We start from the raw sequence: 19,242 nt of genomic DNA, 5'->3' as shown, positions 1-19,242 counted from the left end.
GGCGTAGGGCAGTGCTGCACGTCTTCTTGCTACCTTGCCCAACGGCAATATGAAAGGGCAAAATGCAGCACACATGGAAAGCGGAAAAAACGAGGAGAACTAAAAAAAAAGTCTCCTCATTACGCCTGCTGTGGGAAGGCATAAGGTTTTGGCGATGCTCCAGGTTTCTCTGGGACAGAGTAAGATAAAGCAGCGACTTGCACCGCGTTGTCTTACTCCATCTCTATGAGGCCATTCAAAGCCAAGCAAAGTGGGTTTGCTTGGCCTGAAAGATATGGTTGAGAGGTTTGCGTCTCCTGACCTTCAGAAAAAGTCAGGCTCCGGTGGCGCAAACCTCTCATAAATAAGTCCCTGGATATCTTTCATATTTTTATTTCAGACTCTTGGAGTACAAATGTTTACAGGGCTTCTCTTTTTATAGTTCTGTGTCTGTAGTCTGGCATTTGTTTTGGTTACATGCTTTTCACCTTCTCGAGACTGCATGCTAACCTGTCAATTATGTAGGGCAGTCATAAGCAGGAGTGTATATAGGTGTAGCTAGCTAAGCTTAATCACGGATTGTTTCATCCCTCCAATTTGCATTGTCTCTTGCTAAGTTGAGCTGCAATGTACGTGATAGATATTATGGGTGTAAACAGGGCTTGAAAAGCGCAGGCACTAGAACATTTTCTCTCTGAAGGAGAGACGGGGTGAGTACCTGCACTGTCCCTATCAATTTATTTACTAGGATCTTTTATTTTCCTGAATCAGCTGCTATCATTCAACCTGTGCTTTCTTGATGGTGAGGCACCAATGTGGCAGCCCTGTGATTTGGCATATCTTACAAGATTTATGGTAATGTTAAACAACCCTCTGGATATATGGCTTTCAGCCATGTTTGAAGGTTCAGATGTCTAAAGGTTAGAATGGTGATTTGATCACATAACATTCTACAGACTCCTCCATTTGAGCCCACAGTTCAGTTTCCTCATTATTGAATCCAACATGTCAACAGCTCAATTATTTCCTATTTATTATTTTTGTAACTTTTCTATAAGTGTCATGTAGGGGTTGTAACATATTGACACTGTAGTATACTAAGCTCAAACTTTCATTAACTAAGCCCATTCTTTTTCTCTTGATCAAGTGTATAAAGTGAAATATTTGGTCTTTGAGTGATGTTGAAATACAGAATTAGTTATTGAATGAAAGGAGACTATGTCGTGTTTGCTTTGCATGTTTGTGCAGCTATATGAATATGTACAAATTGAAACAAGCTTTCCGTAAATGGAGGGAGAATTTGGCCACATCAATGACACTTTCGGTTAAATCTGGCTGAATAAATTAAAGTAGACTTATGTCATTGGTGTTTTCTTTGTAGGTATGTAGGTGTATGTGTATATTTGCACATTGTAACTACAACGTGTTATTTAATCATTTCACAATCATTGAAAGAAGAGGACCACACCAAGATGGGTAAAGTATATTGCTGTGTTTTTTCCCGATAGCTGCTGCCAACATATTTTGGCAATGTTGGTATAACATGTGGCTAATGTCACATGATTCACAAAGTGGATTTAAGCATGTGTTCAACTTGAAACGGTTATGGTAAAAAGACTTAAAAGCATGAATATTTCTTTACATCTGATCAGGTATTGATAAGTGAAGGAATAATTGTAAATGTGATCACATTTAATCATTAAGTGCATTACTTCAAGGCCAAAATATACATTATAACTTAAATTGTAGCTCTTATCCAAACATATAAAAAAACATGTAAACAAAACACACTCAAATATCATGCCCAATTAGGCTATCTATTATTCAATATCTCTGGCACACAGTTCAATCTAAATACATAATAACATCTCAATGGAATAATAACTTTATATTTAATCCAAGATGTGCACAATGTATTCACAGAAGTTTTTGATCACATATAGCATTCCCATTGAGCAGTCTCTCATCGGATATAATTTGCATGAAATACATTTTAAATATCAAGTTCAATTTGTAAATATTTATTGAGACCCAGATGTGTCAATATATAACATGCATTTACCATATATAGCATGCTCCTGAGGGCCATCTTCTCTCATACCTGACAGTTGTTACACCCAATACATTTTCATGTGAGATTAGGTCCTAGTTGCCTCTTAGTGGTTGAAAACTGCAGACCAAAGTTGAATGTTAATGAAGACCACCACAAGAAAATCCTGACAATTCTACTATTAAAAGGATGAATCATAAGACCACCAAATATCCAGCACAGAGTAACAGTTCTATAGAATTTGCTTATATATGTTTGCTATGAAGTTTTCATCTTGGTTCATTCTCTTTGGGTACTGGCTTTCTAAATCTAGTATGTGCTTCAATTTCAATTGTCTTGAAAATCTTGCTCTGTCTCCATCCCTGGGGTTCTTCAATACCTGATTGACACCAACACATTTTAAATCCCCTAATTTCATATTGTGAAAATGTCTTGAGTATTTGCCCATACTGTAGGTGGTATCTGCATGAGTACTAGCTCTAATATGTTCTAATGGAAACCTGTACTGCCCATGTATCTCATCCCAAAGAAATGTTCAATGATGTTCGCAACAAAATCAGATTTGTAAAATATACATTGTGATCTTTCTATTTGTGATTCTCTACAAGGAACACTATTTTCCTTCATATTTTTAATATTTGTACATGCCTTGCATTGTCCACTTTGAAAAAATCATGATTGTTCCTGTAACCAATTTTTGCTGTGATTTGGTTTGGGAGATAGTTTTGAACTGACTTATCCTTTCAAGATTGACGTCTGTGGAAAGTAATCAAGGGTTTGTTGCTCACTTGGACATTTTAATCCACTTTTAGGACATCCCCATATTTTAGCAGATTCTGTCTCATTTTAGAAATTATTGCTATATGTGGTTATAAACCTTATTTTGCTGTCATCTGCCTTTTAGAAATAACAATGCACTTGTTTTTCATCAACTTTATGGTCTGGCTATGAGAGGACTCTGTTGGGATATCTTCCAACCTTGAATCCTGTAATCATATCTTGCTTAGCTAATTTATTTTGGCACGTACCAGGTCCCATTCTGGAATATTCTATTTCAAAGTTCTCTAAATAAGGATGTTTCCAGTTTATCACTATTCACCCTCATCCTGATGCCCAGATACAAATAATTTTTACTACTAACCTTTTGGAGATAATTTAATATTAGAATCATTATCATTTATCATAGCCGCAAACACTTTTATGAGGTATTGTGTTATTTCGAATCATCAGTATAACAAAGCAATACAATAACATGATTTGTAAATCTTTCCACTGTTGCTGAACAGACCACCTGCTCCTCCCAACAACTGATGACACAATTGACATAGGTGGGGGGAAGCAGGTTCCCATGGCAATCCTTTCTTTCTGTTTATATAGACTTTCCTAGAACATGAAAGCATTTTCTTTAAAACAAAAGACAATCATCTTAAAAAATATATTAGTATGTTAAAATAGATTTAAGGTCCTGGCTTTCAAGAAATATTTGCACGGTGGCAGAACATCTGAATGCCTAATGCTGGTATATAGCAAATTCGCATTGACCGTGGACCATAATGAAATGTTCTTCCCAGTCTATATTACCTCTGTTGCATAGAGCATCTTTCAAGTAGGAAAATACATTCTTCACAAAAGGGAATAAGATGATCAATGCATCACAGTCATCACAGTCATCAGTGCAATCGAACAGTGACTGGTTCCAATGCCCCAGCACCATCTTCCTGTGAATACCTTTGCTTAAACATCTCTTGTAATAACAAACAATTATATTCATTACACACATTCTACTACCCCCCAGGAGATAATATCACATTCATATTACACCTCATGGACATTCTAGCCACAAATGACAGCCGACAAAATTCTTGGGTGACTTCAATTTCCACTGGGACGACCTGAATGACCCAGGGGTCAACAGCCTCAAAGCTTTCCTCTCAGACCTTAATCTTAACCAAATCTGTAACAGCCCAACTCACGACAAAGGAGCAACACTCGACCTAGTAATTTCCAAAGTTGACTCCACTCAGCTTGACTCGATCCTCCCATGTGATTGGTCTGTCCATCACATTATCACATTCCAAATCTTGGTATCAGTTAAAAGGCCTTCGACACAACCCTTGAGAACAAAGATCTGGAAGAGAAATCTGAAAAAGGTCGGCTCCGACCTACTTCTATCCTCCAATGCAAACATCCTATGTCCTCCAGAAAACCTAGTCGATGTACAAGATCTGACCAACCATTACTTTCACTCCATGAACAGCCTATTAGACAAAATAGCCACTCTACAATGGAAAAGACCCACTACAAAAGACTCAAAACCCTGGTATGATGGCAGGCTAAATGAAGACAGATGCTCACTTAGAGTAATCGAACGACGTTAGAGATCTGCAACTTCAGTTGACCACCTCAAGCTACTAAGAACCACCAGAAACTCCTACGAAGAAAAGATCAGAAGATCAAAATCTGACTTCTCCAGCAATCAATTAGACTAAGCCAAGAACCGTCCCTAAAAACTTTTCGATCTATTCAAAGCCCAAACCAAGAGTGCACCCATCCACCCCATGACCATCCGACATCCTCCCCAACTGTGAGGAATGTGCCTCCTTTTTCACTACAAAATCAGAATCCATAAAAACCGACTTACTCAATGACCTCCTTTCCATCACGGACACGCAAAAGAACTCCACATTGCCCCCTATTGGTATCCCAGTCAAATGCTCCACTAAATTCAACCTTAAAACAACGCAACATGGTCCCACTTCAACACCTACAGTGAAGACACTATATTAAAGACGCTAACTGCTCTGAATCCCTCCAACCACTTCACAGACCCGCTTCCCACTAACTACTTAATATACTTAATTCCACTGTTATTACCTCTTTGGACCAAGATCATAAATACCTCCCTCCTTCAAGGAACCATCCCAGAAAGCCTGAAAACAGGGCAGGTGTCCCCTATCTTAAAGAAACTTACAGCTGACCCATCGGACTTAAATAATTATTGCCCGAAATCCAACATTCCCTCTCTAGCAAAACTCTTGGAAAAATGTGTTCACACCCAGCTTAGCAACAACATTGAACAATTCAACCTGCTTAACCAATTTCAATCAGGCTTCCGAGCAGGTCACAGTACGGAATCAGCCATGACACACAAAATTGATGACGCTCTAAAAATCCTTGACCAAAATGAAGCCTGTTTACTAATCTTACTCGACTTGTCATCTGCATTTGACACTGTCAAGCACGATAACTTGCTAGAACTGCTGAAACACAGAATGGGAATATCTGGATCTGTACTTACCTGGTTTACCTCCTTTCTCCAAAATAGATCTCAAAGAATCAAGGTCAATCAATCCTTGTTTAAACCCCGTGCCAGTCACGTTAGGAGTTCCACAAGGCTCTTCCCTTTCACCCACACTTTTCAACCTTTTCATGGTACCACTCACAGAACTTCACAGTCTCACCAAAATTAATTTCCATATGTATGCAGATGACACCCAACTCCACATCAAGATCCATTCACTTGAGGACATCAAATCTTTCAATACAACGCTACAAAAAACTCAAACATGGCTGGCCAAAAACCATTTGAAACTAAACTCCCTTAAAACACAGTTCCTCCTAATCGCCCCACCCAGCAAATCATCCACCATCCTGGAAAGGATGAAGCACCTAACAGCACTCAAATGGCAACCTCTCATTGTTGAATCAGCGAAATCGCTAGGTGTGACACTGGACAGTAACTTAAAGATGCAGAACCATATCAGTGCCGCCACAAAAGGAGCAAATTTCCACATGAACAACCTTAGAAAATTGAAACCCTTCCTACCAGCAAACGACTTCAAACATGCAGTTCAAGCCCTAGTAATCCCTAGAGTGGACTATGGGGCCGTAACCCTAGGCGGCCTCCCCTGGTCGATGACAGTCCCGCTAAGAGCTGCTATCAACTCAGCTGTGAGACTCATCACAGGTTCAAAAAGAACCTCTCACATCTCTCCAGACCTTAGAGCCTTCAACTGGCTCCCGTTTGAAGCTAGAATTCATCTGAAAATCACATGTATGACGCACAAGGCCTTACACTACAATTCTCTGAGCTATCTAGCTCAGAAGCTGGTACTTTCTGCTGAGAATAGAGCCTCCAGAAGTTCCAAGAATTTTCTACTGCAACCACAACGCTTTGCCAAGAAAAAAACTTACAACCGATCCTTCTCTGGAATGGCCCCCAGGATCTGGAATGCTTTGCCCACAGAAACAAGACTGAACCTCTCCACGGCCTCCTTCAAAAAATAAGTGAAAGCGATTCTCATGGCTAAATTCACATGAATTACTTACTGTATTCTAATTATTTCTCTGTATTATTGATCACCGTATTGTAATTACTAGTTTTGTACTGTTGAGCACCTTATATCTAAATCACCTCAAACTGTAGTTTTTTTTTTATGCTCATACTGGTATTCTATATATGCATGTAAAGCGCTCTGATACCCGCAAGAGTCCTGTTCGCACTATATAAAACCTTCAAAATAAATACAATTCCATAGAGGCTGTTAATGGAGAATGTAATCGACTTACTCCTAGCATTGTTCAGATCCTTATGTACTTTAGGCAGAAGGTGGAAAGTGGAAACTATGGGGTAGTAGTTTTTTCAAAACAATATACTTTCCGTTCAAGGCAACTACCGTTCTTCCTTTCTAACAACATCTTGTTATATTGATACTTTAAGTCAACTTAGTAATGTTTGTTCAGTTTTTAATAACATTCAACATCCTTTGTCTGACTACCTCTAGTATGTGTGATAGTTTGGTCATCACAAAATTATTTCTCACTTTATCTACAGCTTTAATTATTGTTGTCTCCTCTATTTGTGACTTTTCAAAGGTTGAAAATAAATGTGACTCAGATTTTTGTTCTCAATCAAAGTTCTTCTAAGTTTCAACAGATATTGATATACCAAATCCCCAAAACGACAATATCATCATAAATCTAGATTTCGATTTGAAACTATTTTCTCATGGGATTTTGAGTACTCCAGTCTCATTTGAAACTAAGCTACTCAATAGTAGCACATATTTCAAGTCCCTTATTGTTAAATTCGTACTACCACTATTATATTTGGGCACTGATGTTTAATGTTTCTCTATCCTGAGTCGGCATGGTTTACTCCTTATCTATTTCCATCTTTGCCTTTGGGACAGTCTAACAAAAACATACATTTCTGAAAACTAGATACTTATGGGAGTTCAAAGTAGCGTGACTTGCATGGATCCAACTACCTATTTTTACCCTGAATGTACTTGAAACCTCGAACTCTGACTCACATTTTCCTTTCATTTCTATCAGAGAAGGTTCTGGAATCTGCAGGGATTCACAAAACATCTACAATCCAGTGTTCTCTAACAACAACCCATTTGTGTGGCTAGGTCAAGCACCCCTGACATTAAAGTCCCCAAAATGCGAAGAGGAGACATCGCATTTTTGGCAGGAAAATGTACCCTTTTTGAAAAGTGGGTAGCTGCAGAATTTGGGACTGGTATTTTCCCTTACACAGGAAAACCTACTAAACATAGATACTTTTTAAAACTAGACATACAAGAGCATCCAGGGTGTTGTAACTTGTGTGGCTCATAGTACCCTTTCTTATCCAGAATACCAAGCAAACCCGAAACTTCGGTTAAAATCATCAATTTTTCTCTCATATTTGTGACGGAACAGTCTATAATCGGTGAGGATCAACAAACTTCCTACATCTAGCATTCCCAAATTTCTCCTGATGAAAATGGAACTCCACTTTTGTGGTGGGGACTAGCACTTGTGACAGGAAAGGCCCTAAAGGGCAAAATGAAGACATGAAAGACATCAAGGCTTTGGCACGAAAGTCAACCCTGTGGCGAATGTTTTGTCCTCTGTTATGTGCAATGTACTGACTGTAATGCACTTGCAATATGGCAGACTGGATATCCGTCTAATTCCGACATACAGTAAGGGGGCAAACAGGCTACAAGTATAATCTATGTGAGTAGGAGTGGCTGCAGTGATCTGTGTATCACTCCTTGACTATTTGTCATCTACCTACACAATATCACCATGAAAACCAGCCTAGGATAAGCTTTGACTATCTCTTCATGCCTTACTTTCTATTAATAGGAGCCCTGGCTTATACAATGCACATACCAGATGAAGCTTTACTAACTCTTCTTGTGACAACCTGCTTAAGCTCATGAAGACTTGAATTTGTGCACCTTTAGTACACTCACTGTGCTACATAAAACTCCTTCCAGTGTGTAGAAGTCAGTTGGGGTGTCTCAGACAGTGTGAGCATATGTATATTTCAAAACTGGGGTGGACATGCCGGGGCAGAAACTCCTAAGTTTCTTAAAATGCACTTCCAGAAAGTCTAAGGGCCTTAGGGTTTGGTGCACAGGGTACTTTGTTACCTGCAGAATAAAAAAAGAGTCTCTGCTCATGAACATGGGAGCCCACCGGTTTATGCTAGAACAAGGTCCAGGGTGCCTCCATACTCTCTCAAAAACTGTCTGACATTCAGGTTCATTTTTTGCACAAATCAAACCAGCAAGTCATTATCTAAAAAAAGATGGAACCAATCAATGGGCAAAACATTTGAAGTATTGACTTTACATCCACCAACTGGAGTGAATGAGGAAATTTGTGGGTGAAATGAATTGGGGGGGGGAGGGCTGCCAAGTGAGCAGTCTCCTTGTCCTTGGCACGATACCTGCCTGCACTCCCGATATTGCCAACTGGTCAATGTCTCTCAGCTGCACACATTATGCCTTCATTGGGCATGTTTCTCAGACTCACTGGAAGGCAAGTCATCATTGGATGTAACTCTGCCAATTGAATAATCACTTTAAGGTTTTGCTCCATGATCCACTCCCCAAGCTCCCCTCCATTATTTGAGTTGGGGTCTTGGAGGCAATCATACACCAAGATGACATCTCTGTTAGCTGTCTAAAACGTTCCTCCTCAAATTTTATGCCCTAGTTACAATGAGGAGGAACTCATAGACATGTTGTGTGTATGTGTAATGTGAACTAAAAGTAAGAACGCAGTATTGTGAAAGTGAGTGTGTAGTTATGAAAAACAACTAGTTCAATAAAAAGGAAAATATGACTTCTCAGCCTCCAAACTGCGATTCAAATAAGTTCTCCAAAGAAGCTATAAGAGTTGAATAAAAATGACTTCACCTCTTGAAACGCACACTGTAGAGCATCGTATTCCGGTAGTCGTAGTTCCCACTGAATGGTATTATTTTGTGCAAGGGTGTGCTCCTTGTGAAAGAGCAGAATACAGGTGACTTAAAATAAAGTTAGCCACATGCACTGTGTGCTCCTCTTCTTCCACCCACCAAAGCATAGGGCAATGTGTCAGTCCATTTCAGCCACAAATCACTGTTTGTGCCATTCGCATTTTACTTCCACCACCATACATCATAACACAATGTGTGTGGTCAATTCAGTCATTGATCAATTATTCAATCATTCACATTTTGCTTCCACTGACCAATGCATAGGGCAGTGTGTCAGTCCCCTTCAGACGATGATAGTTTTCTGAGCAATTTATATTTTACTTTTCCCCCTACATCATACGTTATGGGGAAATGTGTAATCCCACTTCTGCCACTGATCAGTTATTCAGCCATTCACATTTTACTTCCACCCACCACAGCATACATCCATGGGGCAGTGGGTGAGCCACCGTCAGCGTCTGATTGGTAATTCGCCCATTTACATTTTGTTTCCACTCACCACAGCCACCTAAGTACCCTTTGCATTTGGTTAGCAGAAGCAAAATGTGAATGCCTATATAAACAGTTTAAATTATGTCTGTAAACTGTCTCCAGAGATTGCTTCATTACATAATTTCGAAATCTGGACACATTCCAGAAAAACTTTTAGCCTTCCCACAATACTGTCAGGGCTGTTTCTGATAAATTACCTTGTTTGAGTGTTAGATAACAATATATTGATCTTGTACCTTATGCATTATGCGTGAGAATAACATGCCCTACCATCATCCAGGCTCTCAGCCTGACCTACTAAAAGTTCACTTATTTACGTTTTGCTCTTGTTAGTCAATGTTTGTGAAGTTTTACTTTTGACTTTCTGTTGCTGAGCTCCGTTCCTTCAAAGTTGGACATGATGCAGGGGACACTTAAGTAAATACCTCTTCTAATGCACTGTTACAAGGAAACTGTAACTTCCTGTAAAGCCTTATTCATGAAATTATTTACTTCATTCGCGGCACAAACTTGCACAAGTCCAGTGTAGTGTGGCCCAGTTAATAGCATGGCATTCTGTTCATATCAATACCCATTTGATATTTATATAAAGTCCAATTCACAACACAAAATTACAATTATAAGCACACAAACAAGCCTATGGGTGGAAGCAATGTAGGAAAAACATCATCGAGGGTATGTTTGCAAATCTATGCATGAATGTCACTTGTAGTGCGTGCAGCTATTTCTGAAGTAGGGCCCCGGCTCTAATCCAGTAGACTAATGAGATGGTCTATTCTTACAGCTCGCTCAACAGATGTATTTCCAGTGCAGTCTCTACATCTCAGAGCACTTTTAGAAGAGAATAAAATATTGATTCAGCCAGGTAAGAAAAGGAACATCCTCCTGGTCTTTCCTTGTATATATTTGGAAAACAGGGCAGCCATGTACATTTAAATGCTTGTTTGCCTATTCACAAAGGTATGTTTGCAAACGCTTCTTCTTCTATTATGACTTACTGGATTTGTATTGATTGTTGAGTTACTCTTTGTATAAATGCCTGAGGTCTGGAAATATGTTAATTTCCAATATTTTGCCATTTATTCTATGTTTTATGAATTCGAATTGTTCTGTTACTTAGTAAATGATTGGCTTTTCCATCTGGGGAATTTAAACATAGTTCTTATTGTAGTTCTATGTGTCACTCCCTATTACCTCATGAGGGAACCAATGTGTTTGTTAAAGAACCGAAATATTGTAGGCAGAATATCAACTAGCAAAATATTGTGAAGTTAGGTACACATACGTAAGTATAGATTATGGGCCCGATACACCAAAAGTCTAACTTAGACCAAAATTCTAACTTTACTACTTTTCGGTATTCGCAAAGGTAAGTTACTACTTGCAACTTTACTACTAGTAACTTTTCATGTATTAGTAGTAAAGTTACTAGTAGTAATTTACCTTTATCAATAAAGTAAAAGTAGTCAAGTTAGACCTTTGTGAATCTTAGACTTCAGGTCTAAACTTAGACTTAAGGTGTAATGTTAAACGTCAGGTGTAAAGTTGTACTTTTGGTCTAAACCTAGATTTCAGGTCTAAACTTAGACTTCAGATATATTTAGTTAGACTATATATATATATTTCTATATATAAAGATATATATATATCATTTACTAAAAAAATAGAGGTCACAGGGACGCATGGACAGTTTTCTCATCAATAATTTTCTTTCAAATGTTGCAGTGATATTGTCAATGAAGTCATAGAAGATTTCATGACTGATGTAATATGCGGGGTCATTAGCAGCGCATGGCGAGGGAGCGAGTTCTAGTTAAGTTAGGACATGAGTTCTAGTTACTTGAGATGACTATAACATCTAAATTTCTATGATTTTATGCACGTAAAATTTGAACCTAGCTATAATGTCCCTGTAACCTTTGACAATTTAGTGAATTTCTAAGGTTTTTTAAAATTATATTTCCTAACTGTAACACCTCTGTAACCTTTGGTTGTTTCAGTGAATTTCTACATTTTTTAATGCTATTTGCTAACTCTAACATCCCTGTGACCTTTGGTTTTTCTGTGATTTTCTAGGGGTTTTTAACATAAAGTACTATTTAATTGCCATATGTTAATCTAATCACTTCAGTACATGGCCTTCGGCCACGTGCGGCTGGGGTTTGGTCGCAGGTCCTGGCCTGCGGCCAACCCTGCTCATATAGCCAACCCCATGCTGTGCACAGCCTCTGGCCGCAGCCTGACCTGTAGCCAACTTCTGCATGCAACCAACTCCACACTGCGCAATGTCTTTGGCCATGTGGCCAACCCACCGAAGGAAGTCAACACATAGGCCCCCTCCCCGGGCTGCTTTTGCCCCTGGGGACCCCATCTCAGGGGCCAGCCACTATATTTTTGGGGGGGCATCAGCCACACCGCCAAAAGGGGGACGGACATGCAGCCCCCCTCCCTGAGCCACTTTTTGGCTATGGGGACCTCATTTTCCAGTGCCTGGCCTTATTGCAATGGGGAGTTGGGAATGTAGCCCACCTCCCTGAGCCAATATTAGTCCCAGGGACCCCATCCCCTGGGGACTTCCCAATGTCTAATGGGGGGCTGCAAGCCCCATCTCTGGCCCAATTTTGGCCCTGGGAACCCCATCACTGAGCCCGGCTGACCAAAGGTGGGTGTTCTGGTGCCGATCTAGGGCACACACCACACTATGGTTAGTGGTCTTGGGGAATCTCTAAGGTCCCCGCAGCTCCAGCGAGCTCCCCGCCTCCGAGACCCGGCATTGCCCTCACCTTAAGGGATCGGCTAAAAATGCTACTCCCTGTGGGTGGGAGCAATCTTTTCATCTGTTTCCCTATTCGCTCCAGTGTGGGCAGGGAAACAGATGAAAAGTCCGCTCCCAGCGGGCAGGAGCATTTTTCATGGACTTGGTATTTGCTTCCGCTTAGCAGGAGTTTTGAAACTGCTCCCACCAAGCAAGAGGAAACACAGGTTTACCTGCCCAGGCAAGTGCAGACAGGGAAACAGATATGTCCCTGGGGAAGGCACCCTGGGACATAACATATGAGGCTGGCTCTGGGCACCTCAAGGTCGTTTATGGCTCAGAGAGGGGGACTGCAAGGCCCCCCTCCCCTTTGTAGATGCGGCTGATTGCCGTGATGGGGTCCCCGGGGCCAAAATTGCCCTGAGGAGGAAGGCCATGCGACCTCCCTCCTCATTCTAAATACGGCTGAGTGGGGCCGAAATCGACCCCAAAAAGGGGCTGTGTGACCCCCTCCCACTTGTTTTTAAATGGCCTGGCACTGGGGATGGAGTCCCTGGGTGCTGAAATCGAACCAGGGAGGAGGACCGCGTGGCCCCCCTCCCCATTCTCACAATTGGCCGGGCCCACGGCTTTAGGTCCCCCAGGCTAAAAGTGGCTTGGGGAGTGGGAACACACACGCCACCCTCCCCTCAAATATATATTGCTGCCCACTTGGGATTGGGATGGCATGAAAAAAAAAAAACAAATGCAGAAGACCGCGTTTGTTTGTTTTTCAATTTTTTATCCTCCATGAAATTGTGGCAACATTTTTTGGGGGGACTCAACAGAGTCCAAGTCCTAAGATGGCTGCCACCACTTCCTGGTTGAAGCGGTGGCAGTCAATCACAGCATTGCTGTTGGCACGTGGATCAGCGTCTCTAGATAACATACATTGTTTTTCATTTTTCTTTACTAACTTCAAAACTACTGAACAGATTTACACCAAATTACAAAATGCACTCTCTCTGGACCATGATCTAGCTTTCTGCCAAGTTTGGTGTAATTCCGTTCAGTTGTTCACGCTGTAGTCTTGTCTAAAATCACTATTGGAAATTGCATGGGGTAAACACGTTTGGGACCCCCCTTTTACTTGGACCCGCTTGACAAATCACCCAGAAAGCAGCTGAAGTGACTGGCATACTAGTTTTGAAAATTTCATAAAGATTCCTCAAACGGGGTCAGAGTATAAATATCTTTCAAAAGTTGGCAATGCCCACTCTCCATCTGCCACTGATCGCTGAAGCTTCACTCTGCTAATTCTATCGTTTTACACCACAAATAGATCTTAACATCATTGTATGTATTGTTTAAAAAAAAATTCCTAGTCAGGTGTAATAATATTGTCTAAAACACAAGGAGAAATTTTGGCAGCATTAACTTCTGAATTAAGGATTTATATTTTAAATCATACAGGTTGTCCTTGTCTGTGTGAATGGTGACCCCCAAATACTTGACTATTTTAGATGCATTTGCTCTCTAGAGGATCTAGGGTAAAACATTATCTTCTTCTTGCTCTACCAATGTTTTTGTTTTGGCTGTATTCATTTTATAGTTTGTTACTGAACCAAAGTCTGTGATAGCAGTTTAGTTGACTCACACAAGCTACTCAAGTTACTATACCCAATGCGAGTGGGCTGCCAGCAAAACTGTAGTGGAACCAATACCGAATAGGTGTTTACAAGGGGCAGGACCCTTGGTGGCAGTGTGACTACAGGGCTACCCTTTGTGTAACGGTCCCACATGATGTTTATCCTCTCCTAAATTAGGATGGAGTGAATTCAATTACGGAACAACATTTTAATAAGGAGCAGCTATCTGCCCTTACTGCATGTTAGTATAGGGAATTTCTCTTTCTCTTTCCCTATCCCACAGGGGGTACAAGCCCTGACGAATGTCCAAGCACCTTTCATAGGGCGATAAGGACAGAAACATGTTGGCAATAGGGTCCTAGGACCATAATACCCCTAGTAACCCTCTTTTCTATCTTTTAACATCAGTGCCAAACCCAAGAATAAAGGGAAACTGGGGTTTGACACCGATTTTTAATCTTTATACCCCCTGACCAAAAATCATCTCACCAAGTGCTCCCTGAAACATTGGTCGAGCCCACCCTGACCTTTAGGCGTCGGTGTGTCCCGATGATGAAGCATGACACCGCTAGGGTGTGTGAGGGAAAATAATAACAAAAGGACTTGCCTCCTTCCCCACGCCTAGGTGGTGTTATTTACTTCAAACAGGGCATACCAACACCTGAGCTTGCAGAAGAATTTTTCTTTAGCAAGAATCTCCTCAATACTTTACTTGTAACTCTGCTTTGGTGATCAGCTATAAGCCGCCGATGTCTGAAAATCGATACGTAAAGAGTGATAATTAACCCCTTCAGCGCTGCGCGGATTCCCCCGCGGTGCTGAAGGGTTCGAGCGCGGGCGGGGCCATGACGGAACGGTTCCGTCATGAGCACAGCTCAACCGATGCTCATGACGGAACCGTTCCGTCATGGGCATGGAAGGGGTTAAGAAACAAGTTATTTTTTCAAAGCACACACAAAATATCTTTCAGATGAAGCCTCCATATCATCAATTAATCAATGGTTTGTAAAGTGCAACTACTCACCGGGAAGGGTCTCAAGGCGCTGGGGGGGGGGGGGGGGTGTGCAGCTCCTGGTTCGTCAAAGAGACAGGTCTTGAGTTCCTTCAGGAACTTGGAGAGTGTTGGTGTCTTTCAGGGGTGGAGAGGGAGGGTGTTCCATGCATTGGACGTGAGGAAGGAGAAGTAGCGACCTCCTGTTCTTGTCTTCTTGATGTGCAGTACCTTTGCAAGGGATAGCTGGGCCGAGCAGAGGGATCTTTAAGGGGTAAGTGAAATGAGAGGCGGTGGTTCATGTAGGGGGTCCAGTGCTGTGGAGGGCTTTGTGGGCGTGGGTGAGAAATTTTAAAGTGATTCTCTTCTCAGCAAGGAGCCGGTGTAGTGTCTGCAGGTGTTGGGTGATGTGGCAGTGGTGTGGTAGGTTGAGGACTAGTCTGGCAGAGGCGTTCTGGATGTTCTGGTGTTTGCAGGTCAGTTTCTTGTTGAATCCAGTGTAGAGTACATTGCCGTAGTCTGCTGCTGATGAGGGCATGGGTGATGGTTTTCATGTGTTCGAGGGGAATCCAGTTGAAGGTCTTTCATAGGAGACGGAGGGTGTGGAAACAGGAGGCAGTGACTGCGTTGATTTGGTGGTCCATTTTGAGTTTGGAGTCCAGGATAATTCTGAGATTGCGTGTGTGGTCAGTGGGGGAGGGAGGGATCCCAAAGGCGGTGGGCCACCAGGTGTCGTTTCAGGCATCGGGGTGTGAGCCCATGATGAGTACTTCGGTTTTGTCCCCGTTTAGTTGTAGGCAGCTGTTTTTCATCCACCTGGCGGCAGCCTCAATTCCTTCTTGAATGTTGTGTTTGGAGATGTTGGGTTCATTGGATAGGGAGAGGATGAGTTGGCTGTCGTTGGCGTATGATACGATGTTGAGTCCATGTGATGTGATCATGGATGCAAGAGGGGCCATGTTTACGCTGAACAGGGTGGGGCTGATGGAGGATCCTTGGGGGACTCCGCCGGTGGTCGATGTGGGATCTGAGAGGAAGGGAGGGACTCGCTGCATTTTGTCGCAGAGGAATGAGAATGAGTGGATGCAGTTGAGGGCTTTGTTCTGGATTTCTGCGTCATGGAGTTTGCAGGCTAGGGTGTGGTGTGAGACTGTGACGAAGGCTGCAAAGAGGTCCAGGAGGATGAGGGCCACAGTCTCTCCACTGTTGAGGAGGGAGCAGATGTCGTCTGTCACAGCGTGAAGGGCAGTTTCGGTGCTGTGGCTCTTCCAGAAACCTGATTAAGAGGAGTTGAGGATGTTGTTTTCTTCTATGAAGGAGGCAAGTTGACTGTTGATGGCTTTTTCAATTACTTTCGTCGGGTAGGGGAGTAAGGAGATCGGTGTGAAGTTCTTGATGTCGGTGGGGTCTGCCAAGGGTTTTTTCAGGAGAGGGTTGATCTCGGCGAGTTTCCAGTCGTCGGCGAAGGTGGCTGTCTTGAAGGAGCAGTTGATGATTTGTCGAAGCTCGGGGGCAATGATATCTGCGGCTCTATGATAGATGTCGTGGGGGCAGGGGTCCATGGGGGCCCCAGAGTGGGTTGATTTCATAGTCTTCAGGGTGTCTTCAATGGTGAGGGCGGTCCAGTTGTCAAGTGTCGGCTGCATGGTGTAGGGGACGGTGGGTGAGGGTTCCATGTGTAGGTTGTCGTCGTTGAAATTGTCATAGATGCAGTAGCGGCTCCTGGAGGGAGTGCTGCCGGGCGATGGGGCGGGGCAGGGGAGGGGTGGGGTAGGGGGTAGTAAACTCCGGCATACAGGCGAACTGAGGTAAGTACATAAATAAATAAATAAAACGAATTACATTGCGCACACTGCAATGCCAAATGGCGAAAATCCGGCACCCACAAGTTGGACTTGGCATAAAAGTGCCACCCCAGAACATGAACAACAGAAAGAATCTGGACCTGGACTGTGACAGCAGCAACATCAAGGACAGCTGGAAGGGCACGTCCTCTGAAGGACTGAGGACTCTGTCTGCAGCTGACCCCAGGACTAGTGGGTCACTCTAGGGCTAGTGATGCTGGCCTTCTTACACCATGCAGGGATTGGTCTTCACATGTGGTGACTCCTGGATAAAGCCCATAGATTCTCCTTATATTACTGTTGTGATGACCCCTTGACAAAGCCAATAGGGCTGCTTTATTTAAAGCAGTAATATAAGGCAAGATTACAGGCTTTATTCAGAGGTCACGCATCAAAAGACGAATCGCTGCATTGTAAAATTGACCATTATATCACTGAAATGAATAACCATTTTCAAAATGCAAACCTTATTGCCAATTAAGGTGTATCAAATACATTGTGAGCAATATACTTGTAATAAAACATTGAAAATCCACATAAGGTGTCTGATTCTTTCGTTAATGCCTGTAGGTCACAGTAAATGCAATTATGGAACCAACCACTAGAGGACTCCACACTCTTAAGCTATAGAATAAAAGTTCCAGCCTTGGAAATTTGCAGGATGTGAGGCCTGCACAAGTAAGAGGTCCACAATTGTGCCTTACTGGGAGCTAAGCAACCCCAATATTGTGATGTTCTATCTGGTATAGGTGAAGAGATACTCTGAATTTGGGGCTTATTATGACCTATTAGGGGGTCATTTGTGATTTCAGAATGTCACCAAAGATATTTCTATCTTCTTAATGCATTCATTTGTAAATTAATGCATAGTATTTAGTAATGTGTGTGTAATAAATATACGTGTCCTTTTTTAGCCAAAATTATTGTAAATTGGAGTTGAATACAAGGTGACAGTCTCTGCAACACTCTACATGCAGTACTAACGAATGACAGTCATCTTATTTACAGTCGGTCGTAGGGCATCAATTCCACATGGTAACCTTCATGATTACAGTGGAACGCTTAGAAAACTAAATGAAAATATTTTTAAAAAACGTGGATCATAACAAGAGTATCGCTTTATGAAAAGCATGGTATTTACATTGCTGCACCAAGAAAAAAATGATTTTCTTGTACAAAAGTACATTTTTAAAGGTTTCAAGATGTCTAATTCAAACTGGCAGAGCGTCAGAGACTACATAAGCCTTTCTGTTTTGGAAGAAAACTTTCTCTGCTTCCTTATGATTCAGAAAAAAGTATTAGGCAAATGAGATGAAATTCAGCAAAGGCTGTAATTGCAAGCCCAATTACATTTCATGCCACACAGTAAAAGTGTATTCCCGCTTTAGTCTGGAACATAATGTAGGAGACTGAATGCCTGTTTATGTCAGCTGCTAGAGTTGTAGATACGTTCTTGGTTTCTCTGCTCTGTTTTTCACTCGTACTTTTCAGTGTGCATTTTTTTCTGTGGTTAAAGCATCTGTATTATATGTAATTTGAATGTTTTTGAATTCTTCCTCCACAAACCACTGATTGACCACATTAATGAGATGCTCCAAACCCCTCTTTCTGGCCAGTGTTCTGCGTCTCGTTGTGTGTAAAGCGGAACATGACAAGATTCAATCAGATGCCCGGCCAGGTTAAAGCAAAGACAGATGGCACTTGGTTCCAGGAGGCTTTCTAGTGAATTCGAAAATACACTGGTGCAAGTTGCACTATTCGCTTGGGCTTTTTGTACAGATTTTGAGCATAACCAGAAATTCTATTTGCAGGGCAAGTTTATTGGACGGTCACAAGTACTAACCGGCTAAAACAACAAAAAACGTGTACTACAATCAGAGTGAGGAAAAGTAGGACACATTGTGTTGAGTTGTGCCTGTACATTGTGAAGTGCATTATATTTAGTGCTCACTGAGTATTACTTGAACAGTTTACGTTTCTATCGATGATGAGCAAACAGGCGTTGCTCTCAATAGTTCATCATGTGCAGTAGCACCAATGTTCATATCTCTGAGGGGTCCACTTCATCCCAGTTAGCAGTCGGTTTTTACTCCTAAAATGGAGAGAGTGGGCCCAATTCCCGTACATTCATCAGTACCACTGTGTGAAAAGATGCTTACAGATCATTTCAAAACAGGGTAGTGACAAGGAGAAAGTAGATGGGCACGGCGCTATGCTATGAACATCCAGGAACATATAC

This window comes from Triturus cristatus, chromosome 2_1 (assembly GCF_964204655.1).
Source record: "Triturus cristatus chromosome 2_1, aTriCri1.1, whole genome shotgun sequence".
Lineage (NCBI taxonomy): Eukaryota > Metazoa > Chordata > Amphibia > Caudata > Salamandridae > Triturus > Triturus cristatus.
The sequence above is the reverse complement of the archived record's forward strand: the minus strand, read 5'-3'. Positions refer to the sequence as shown.